Source organism: Pteronotus mesoamericanus, unplaced genomic scaffold, assembly GCF_021234165.1.
Source record: "Pteronotus mesoamericanus isolate MK-2021 breed Mesoamerican mustached bat unplaced genomic scaffold, CSHL_Meso_final contig_82, whole genome shotgun sequence".
Classification (NCBI taxonomy): domain Eukaryota; kingdom Metazoa; phylum Chordata; class Mammalia; order Chiroptera; family Mormoopidae; genus Pteronotus; species Pteronotus mesoamericanus.
The window spans coordinates 29764359-29774076 of record NW_026555265.1 but is presented as its reverse complement, the minus strand read 5'-3'; the positions used below and the strand labels follow the sequence as shown (position 1 = coordinate 29774076).

Here is a 9718-nt window from a genome sequence, read left to right as displayed (position 1 = left end):
CCTATTCAGCCAGAGGCTATTATAGGCAACATGAGTATTACTAAGGAAAATTTCAAAGGTACAGATGAAACTCTCACTCAGCCCTATCTGCACCATCTTTTCTGTCACTTCTTCAACAACAAGTTCAATGAAGGTATTTATAAGGAAATGATAACTGTGATAATGTATCTTGGCACTTCATTCAAAAATTGAGTACCAGCTGTATTTTCAGTATACTAAATCTGCCTTTATTTGCAGATGACATGATACTGTACATAGAGAACCCTAAAGACTCCACCAAGAAACTGCTAGAACTGATAAATGAATTCAGAAAAGTAGGGTATAAAATTAATATCCAGAAATCCAGTTGCATTTTATATGCCAATACTGTACAATCAGAAAGGGAAATTAAGAAAACAATCCCATTCACAATTGTTTCAAAAGAATAAAATACCTAGGAATAAACCTAAACAAGGATGTAAAAGACATGTACTTCAAAAGTTATAAGACACTGAAGAAAGAAATTGAAGAAGATACAAATAAGTGGAAGCACAAACCGTGTTCATGGGTAGGAAGAATTAACATCGTTAAAATGTCCATGGTAACACAAAGTAATCTATAGATTCAAAGCAATTCCTATCAAGATTCCAATGATGTATTTCAGAGAACTAGAACAAATATTTCAAAAATTTATATGAAATCACAAAAGGCCCCATAACAAGAGCGATCCTGAGAAAGAAGAACATAGTTGGAGGAATCATTCTACTTAACATCAAACTATACTACAAGGCCATACTAATCAAAGCAGCATGGTACTGACATAAAATCAAACACATAGGTCAACAGAACAGACTAAAGAGCCCAGAAATAAACCCACACAGTTATAGTCAATATTCAGCAAAGGAGGCATGCACATATAATGGGCTAAAGATAGTTTATTCAATAAATGGTGTTGGGAAAATTGGATAGATACATGCAGATAAACAAAACTCGACTACCTTCTTACACCACACACAAGAATAAATTCAAAATGGATCAAAGACTTAAATGTTACACCCCAAATCATAAAAATACTAGAAGAAAATATAAATAGCAAAATCTTGGACATTGTTCATAGCAATATTTTATCTGATATATCTCTCAGGCAAGGGAAACAAAAGAAAAAAAATAAGCTAATGGGACTAAATCAAACTAAAAAGTGTTTGCACAGCAAAGGAAACCATCAACAAAACAAAAAGACAGCCCATGGAATGGAAGAACATATTCGCCAGTATACCTGATACAGGGTTAATATACAAAATTTGTAAAGCACTTATAAAACTCAATACACAAAAAACAAACAATCCAAATAAAAAATGGGAAAAGGACCTGAATAGACAGTTCTTCAAAGAAGACATACAGATGGCCAATAGACATATGAAAATATGCTCAATGTCACTAATCATCAGAGAAATATAAATTAAAACTACAATGCGATACCACCTCACACCAGTCAAAATGGCTATCATCAATAAATCAAAGAACAACAAGTTCTGTTGAGGGTGTGGAGAAAAGGGAACCCTTTTGCACTGTTGGTGGGAATGCAGGTTGGTGCAGCCACTGTGGAAAGCAGTATGGATTAATATGGATTTGCTTTTTAACCCAGCCATCTCACTTCTGGGAATATATCCAGAGAAACCGAAAACACTAATTTGAAAGAACATAAGCACCCCTGTGTTCATTGCAGCATTATTTGCAATCATCGAGATATGGAAGCAGCTCAAGTGTCCATAAATGAGTGGACAAAACAAGTATGGGATATTTACACAATGGAATACTATTGATCTGTAAAAAAGAAGAAAATGTTACCCTTTGTGACAGCATGACTGGACCTGGATAACGTTAAGCTAAGTAAAATAAGCCAGTCAGAGAAAGACAAACACCATATGATTTCACTCATATGTGGAATCCAAATGAACAAACTGAACAGCAAAATAGAAACAGACTTATAGATAGAGCATAGGATGACAGCCTCATGGGAGTGAGTGAGAGGGTAGGGGGATTGAGCTGAAAGGTAAGAGGACTCATGGACATGGACAACACAGTGGTAACTGCTGGGAGGGAGTAGGGTATAAGGGAGATAAATGGTAATGGAAAAGTACAATAAAATGTTGATAAAAAAAGAAATGATGTGTTGTGAAAATATATCTTGGCACTTCATTCAAAAATATTAATTGAGTACCATCTATATTTTCTGTATACTAAATCACGTAAATTTTATTTTTAACACAAGTGATTCTTCAAGCAAATGATGTCCCTGAACTATCTTCAGGCCTCTTCCAGCCTTAATACCCTATTACCCTGGAGCAAAGATTTCTTTGATACAATTATTTTTGTCTAGAGAAAAATTTTATTCTATCTCCATTTCAAAATTGATCATCAAACTTAAAAATGTCTGTCGTTGTACAAAATTGTTTTTGTCTTAGAGCAAAGGTATCACCAATATTCACAAGAGAAAACACAAATTTGATTGCATTCTGAGAGTTTCAAAACAGATACAATATTATCTGTCAAAGATCTTTATAGTTATAGAGTGCATGCTTTAAATGTAATGGATACTTTAGTAAGTAAATTAATATTTATATCTGACCTAAAAATGTCTTAAGGTTCATTGACTGTAAAAATCATTAAGAAAGGAACAATGACCTTTGCCAGCATTTCTGCTTGGGAGAAAGGTGCCCCTCTAACTCTCACCCTGATGCCAGACAATTCAGTTCCTTCCTATACATCTTTGGTGCCTTTCAAGCTGCTGTCCCAGTGCTGGAGTTCAGAAGGAATGAGTCTGGACTTCCAGCTGAATTCTCACCTCTCAACACTGGTAAACATTCATAAGTTCTACTATACCCTTAACAGAAGACGTTAGCCAAAATGATGACCAAACAGGAAGCCTGAAGTTTTGTGGTTTTTCAGACTGCTTTAGCAAGTGATCCTGCCAAGAAAAAAGAGAAGACTTGCCACTGGAAATTATTTATCTACCAAGAAGAGTGGACAAGATAGGTATGTCGTGGAGATAGTAGATCAAAATTGGTGACATAAGTGTCAAAAGAGGCACACTTCTGGATAATCTATTGGGGGTCTTCTAAGTGTACAAATGCCAACTGGAACATTGTTTTGGTTCTTCCAGGCAAATTTTCAAAGTCTAATTACTTCATATCACTTACATCATGCACAGGTTTATAAAACAAAAACACATCAGGTAATTTGAGTGCTTAGAAATTAAAGTTTTATCTTAGTCCACTGATCCACCAAAAAATAAAAAGTAATACAAATCATTAAAATATTTGAGAGAGAAAAAAAGAGTTGGAACCTTATAAGTGTAGATCTAAAATTAGGATTTTAGGATCAGATGATGCATTTTATTACTTTTAGGATATTTTCATAGCATACAGAATTTTTGGTTGGATAAATATTTGAATTATTTAGGGACTGGGATTATTATGGGCAAAGTTTGCTCACAGAAAAAAGCATAATAAAGCCCAAAGAAAGTCTGAATCAGAAATTAAATCTTAAAATCTTTCAAAAAGACATGTCTTGGCTCTATGAAAGAATAAGATCTCTACATTATATAAAATTAATTTTTCAAGTCATGAAATTAATGCTCAATAGTTAATACAATTTTTTTTAACTCTAGGTATGAATAGTTTGGTCAATAACTCAGATTATTTCAATGGAATTTTCAAGTGTGTTTTATTATATGTGAGACTATTGCATACTATCGTAGTCTGTTTTTGGTTTATGATACACTGTCATTAGCATATCCATTCTCTTGATTGATTTTGTCAGATTTAATTTTGTCATACTTAATTTTATTACAATACATTCCCTCTTCAGATTCTCTTCCAATTTATATCATATCTGCCCCTCTCTCCCTAGGATCTATGCTAATGTGTTTTATGTCCTAGAAACTGTCCATATCTCTAAAACACACAGTGTTCCTTTGGTATTCAGGTGTTTTTAATTTACATATATGATACTGCACTATGTATAATATTTTTATCTTATGTTTTCAAGAGCTATCCATGTAGCTTTGATTAGCTCTAGTTCACTATTTCTGACTACCTCATAGCATTCTATAATATGTATCATCACATTTTATTTATCCATTATCACAGAGATGGACAGCTATGGAGCCTTCAAACACCCATTTTCACAAATAGTGCTGAGGTAAAGTGAGCTCACATCTATTCCTTTATGGGCTGTGCAAGATTATCTCTGGGCATATTACCAGGACTCGGGGTTCTGAGTCATATATAATATGCATATTCATTTGTGTATCTTATTTGTCTTTCCAAAGAACCAGCTCTTGGTTTTGTTGATATGTCACCTTTGCTTCATTTATTAATTTTTTGTCATTCTCTATTTCATTGACTCTGCCTCTGTCTTCATTATTTCCTTCTTCCCTCCCTCACCTCCCTCCTCATCCCCACCAGCTTTATTCTGTTGTCTTTGTTCTACCTTCTGGGCTTGAACTCCCAGCTCATTTGTTTCTAATTGTTCTAGGTTTCTAGTAGCATATTTAAAACAATAATGTTTCCATGAAACATTGTTTTAGCAATGTTCCTTAGACTTGATACATTAACTTTTAGTTCTAAGTATTTCACAAGTTTCCCTTATATATTTTCTGTTTAAGCCAAAGTCATTTAGTAATATGTTATTTCAAATCTCCAAACACATGGGATTTTTTAAGGCATTTTTTTTTATGCCTGGTTCTAGATGAGTTGGTTGAATATGTTGGACTGTTCTGAAAATGAACTGATGCTACACTATCTATGGACCTATATAGATGTGGCCCTGAAAAGCAGTGACGAAGGGAAATTCTACTAGAGGGCAGAGCTTGAAGTAGCACACTAGGTCTCCACCTTTGTATGAGCAGAAAAGTAATCTAAAAGACTATACATAAGACCTTGAGAAGTACCATGTAGCTTGGCTGGTGGGTCAGGAGTTTCAAAGGAACAAGAATGAAGAAGAGATATATGGATGGATGCTTGGAATGGACAGAGAATGTACTAAATTTACTCATTCAGAGAGATTAGCTAGCCTCTATCATTGGCCATGACACTGCTCGTAATGGACCCATAAAAAAGTCATCATGGTGGCTGTATATGTACTCTACAACATTGCTTTCTCCTACCAAATCTAATCCAATGACTACTGTTGTTGAATTATCAGATCTGCCAGTAGTAGAGACTGATACTGTGTGCTAAAATGGTACTGTCACTCAAAATCAATCAACAATTTTGTTCAAGTTGCTTGCATTGGACCCATTTACAGCAAAGAAGACATAATTATATGCAGAAGACCAGGAGCCACTGGTCTTACCATACAGGTTATTATCTGAATATGCCACTTTGACAGAATATTTAAACAGCTCCTTTACAGGCACAAGCTAAGACATCAGCTCGCGGATGACACTCTGTGGCACTGGAGTGCTGTCCTTCAGGATGTAACATATACTTTGAACCAATGATCATTGTATTTCTACGACTGTCATAGCCAGAAGACATAGGTCCAGGAATCAAAGGAGATAAGTTGGAGTGCTTCTTGTCATCACTCACAATAAACCACTTTGGAAGTTTGTACTTTTATCTGCAAAACTTGTGTTATGTGGGTCTACAGGGGACCAGTAAGGTTTTAATAAATCTGAAGCTGTGGTTGCCACCTGATGATTTTTGACTCTTGGATCAATAGGCCAGAAGGCAAAGAAGGAGTACTATATATGATGGTGTAATTGACTTATTATACCATGAGAAGACAGTTACTATTATTAGGTTTGTCAAAAAGTTTGTTTTTTTTCCATGCAATAAGTAGTGCTTAGTTGTCTTTAACTTCATTCAAAACAATTTTGTTAGATTGTATTGTGATGGCTGTCATATCAGCATGCATTTAAAACAAACATCAAAATTAGTGAATTTTTGTGCAGCCATTTTAATATTGAAGATGGAAGAAGATATGCAACATCTTTGGCATATTATGCTTTATTATTTCAAGAAATGTAAAAATGCAACTGAAACACAAAAAAAGATTTGTGCAGTGTATGGAGAAGGTGCTGTGACTGATTAAACATGTCAAAAGTGGTTTGCGAAGTTTCTTGGTACTACTGACATTTTTCCCAAATAATTCTTTGCTGTGGAATGTCTTATGCTTTGGAAGATTCATAGCAGCACCTCTGGCCTTTACCCACTAGAAGCCCCTAGTGGAAGAGAGCAGACATACTCAAAATATCCAAATCAATAAAGTTATGGTGAAAATAAAAAATGGAAAAAAAAACCTGAACAGACTTTTTGGCTAACCCAATACATAATGGGGGAAAGAAGAAGCATTCTCAGAGCTTAGGAGAATGACTGGGTTTATTTTTATGCATCCATGTGTAATGGTATCAGTGAAAAGGAAATTGAAGGAGCTGTGGATTAGAAAGAGAACAGTAAAAAGGTGATCAGACCCCTCAGGGTTCAGTGTCTGAGTTTTGTTAAAGTGTAGCAACCTAGGCTAGCAGTATTGCTAGCCAAGAATGAGTGGAATATAAAATGGCTGCTAAAGAGCTAAGAATAATAGCAGTTATAGCCTCTGGATCAACTGCAGCAGAGGTTACAGTTTGTCCCATTAGCTCCCTATTGATTTTATTTTATTTAAATTTTACTCATTTCATTTAAAATTGTGACCAGTAAGTAAATTGAAGAATAGTGACTAAGCAGGGATAATTTATTTATTTATTTATTTTTAACAACATAAAATATGTGAGTTTAATTATATTTTAGAGAAAATATAGTATGACTCAAAATTTATTTTTAAAACTACAATAAAATACTTTTTAATGCATACAAAAATGTAAAATAACTGATGCCTGTTCAATAAAGATACCAGATATAATATTTACTGACCAGATAAACAAAGATATGTTCAATGAATGATTTCTGTACTGTTCCCAGGTCACCTTATTGAATGATACACCATGAAATCAATAGTTGTACACCTAGGAAATTTACCAATGGAGCTCTCTTCCGCTGGAGTGTACATTTTAATTTGTCTCATGTGGATGTCTCTTCCATTTTGGTGATTGGCTAGAAGAGGAATCTGTATCATGAATGTGTGAGTTGGCTTCTTATGATTATCAGTTAAGGGAATGTGAATCCAGGCACTTGGTTTCACCAAATCAAGTTACCAAATTTCTGGAAGGTTGTCAAAATTATTTCCTACTCTGACTGAGATCTTGTTTGGAATATAGCTTTCACCAGATTTGTAGTCTGCATAAATACATAATGTCTTCACTGTTGTTTTTCTTCTGAATTGGATGTTCACTAATTGAGACTGGGTGCCATCTGATTGCCAATAAGTTTCTAAATTGTCATCTTGTAATTGATCTTCTGCAAATCCTGGTTTGCAAGATGAGAGTGAGAGTGACCAAACAGCTTGTGACTCAATTTCCTGTGCTGTTTCAGTCCTTTCCAACTGTTTAGGGTCAGCACCATGAGATGTTTTTAAACAGGGATAATTTAATGTAGGACATAAGTAGATCTGTGTGGTACGATGAAGTAGATTTGTGTGGTACAATGTTCGGGCTGTAGCAGGTGCTATTGGTGCCCAACCCACATCCCCCTTGCAATTATGTTTTGCATACATGCCACTAGCTTCTTACTTCAGGCACTGTGACCCTTATCCAGAAGGTTTCCTGGGTCTCAGGAAGGTGCTTGACCATATGTGGGAAAAGCTGGAATCTCCAAGGAGCTAATGCCCATGAGAACAGTCCTTAACCAATGAGGGTAGGAGTGGGTGGGTAAATACCCCAGCTTTTTTTTATCCTTGAATGGGACAAACTTGAGGCATATTCTAGCTTCTCAGGGTGTCCCAGTGGGATTTAAACTCATTGCCCAAAACGATAAGCTACTCCTTAGCTTATTTTGTATTGGCTTTCTCCCCGTTCTTCTTTCACTTCTGCACTTCCTTATGGTGTTGCTTAGATTCATTAATAAAATAAAATAAAATAAAATAAAATAAAATAAAATAAAATAAAATAAAATAAAATACTTGTTCTCATATTCTTTGCTCTGGGCCTGATTCTGTGAAAATCCAACCTAAAAAAATATTGGTATGCTCTAATCAATATCTTACCCTTCTCTTGACTACTACTAGTCTAATACCCCATAAACAGAATTTTTATTGAGGTATTCTTTTTCTTTTCCCCTTATTTTTTCTTGTTTTTTTTTTTCCTTTTATCAGGGGGGGTTTAATGATTATATAAAACAGTGAACGTTATTCATTGTTCCTTTCTCTTGTTTCTGGAATGCTTCTTCCAAAAGTATTTTCGATAAAGACTGTGTGATAAAACTTTTAAAACCTTGTATACTTGAGAACCTTTCCATTTTACTCTCATATTTAAAAGATCACCTAGATATAAAATTCTAATTCAAAGTCTTCAGAACTTTCTTTTTTTAAATTATATTTTGCTATCATAGTTTTCTCAATTTTTCTCCCTTTGCCCCCCTCCACCCAGCACCTCCCACTCCCTCAAATGATCTCCATATCTGTGATTTTGTCTCTGTTCTTCTTGTTTGCTTAGTTTGTTTTTTAGATTCAATTGTTGATAGATATGTATTTATTTCCAATTTATTGCTCATAGTTTTGATGTTCTTTTTCTTAAATAATCCCCTTTAACATATCATAGAATAATGGTTTGGTGATGATGAACTCCTTTAGTGTTTCTTGTCTGGGAAGCTCTTTACCTGCCCTTCCATTCTAAATGTCATCTTTGCTGATTAGAGAAATCTAGGTTGCAGGTCCTTGATTTTCATGACTTTATATATTTCTTGCCAATCCCTTCTAGCCGGCAACGTTTCTTTTGAGAAGTCAGCTGACAGTCTAATGAGAACTCCCCAGAAGATAACCAACTGTTTTTCTCTTGCTCCTTTTAAGATTCTCTCTCTGTTTTTAACCTTTGACATTTTAATTATGATGTGTCTTTGAGGGGTCCTCTTTGCATCCATCTTTCTTGGGACTCTCTGTGGTTCCTGGACTTTCACATCTATTTCCTTCACCAAATGAGGAAAGCTTTCTTTCATTATTTTTTCAAATATATTTCCTACTTCTTGATCTTTCTCTTCTTCTGGTACACCTTTGATACAAATGTTGGACCTGTTGAAGTCCCAGAGGCTGCTTATACTATCATTTTTTTGGATTCTTTTTTCTTCTTGGTCTGATTGGTTGTTTTTGCTTCCTTATGTTCCAAGTCATTGGTTTGATTCTCAGCTTCATCCACTCTATTGTTGTTTCCCTGTGTATTGTTCTTTATTTCACTTAGTGCATCCTTCGTTTCTGACTGAATCTTTTGTATGTTGTTAAGGTCCTCACTAAGTCCTTGAGCATCCTTGTTACCAGCATTTTGAACTTCACATCTAATAGATTGATATTCTCCATTCTTTTTTTTTTTCTGGAGTTTTGATCTGCTCTTTCATTTGGGCCATGTTTCTTTGACTCCTCATTTTGGTAGCCTCTCTGTGTTTGTTTCTATGTATTAGGTAGAGCTGCTATGACTCCCTGTTTTTGTAGCATGACCTAATGTAGTAGGTGGGTACTCAAGTTGCACCCTTTGTATGGGCTGAGTACACTCTCCTTTTGTAGTTAAGGGCTGATTGCTGTTGGCAGATCAAGGGGAGGGATTTACCCAGGCTGGTTAGCTGCAAACTAACCACTGATCACTGACCACTGA

General features: G+C 35.1%; 1 pseudogene; it reads right to left on the bottom strand.

Annotated features, from left to right (window-relative positions):
- Positions 1 to 6945: 6945 nt before the first annotated feature.
- Positions 6946 to 7635, bottom strand: LOC129079962 (anaphase-promoting complex subunit 10-like; annotated as a pseudogene).
- Positions 7636 to 9718: the final 2083 nt, after the last annotated feature.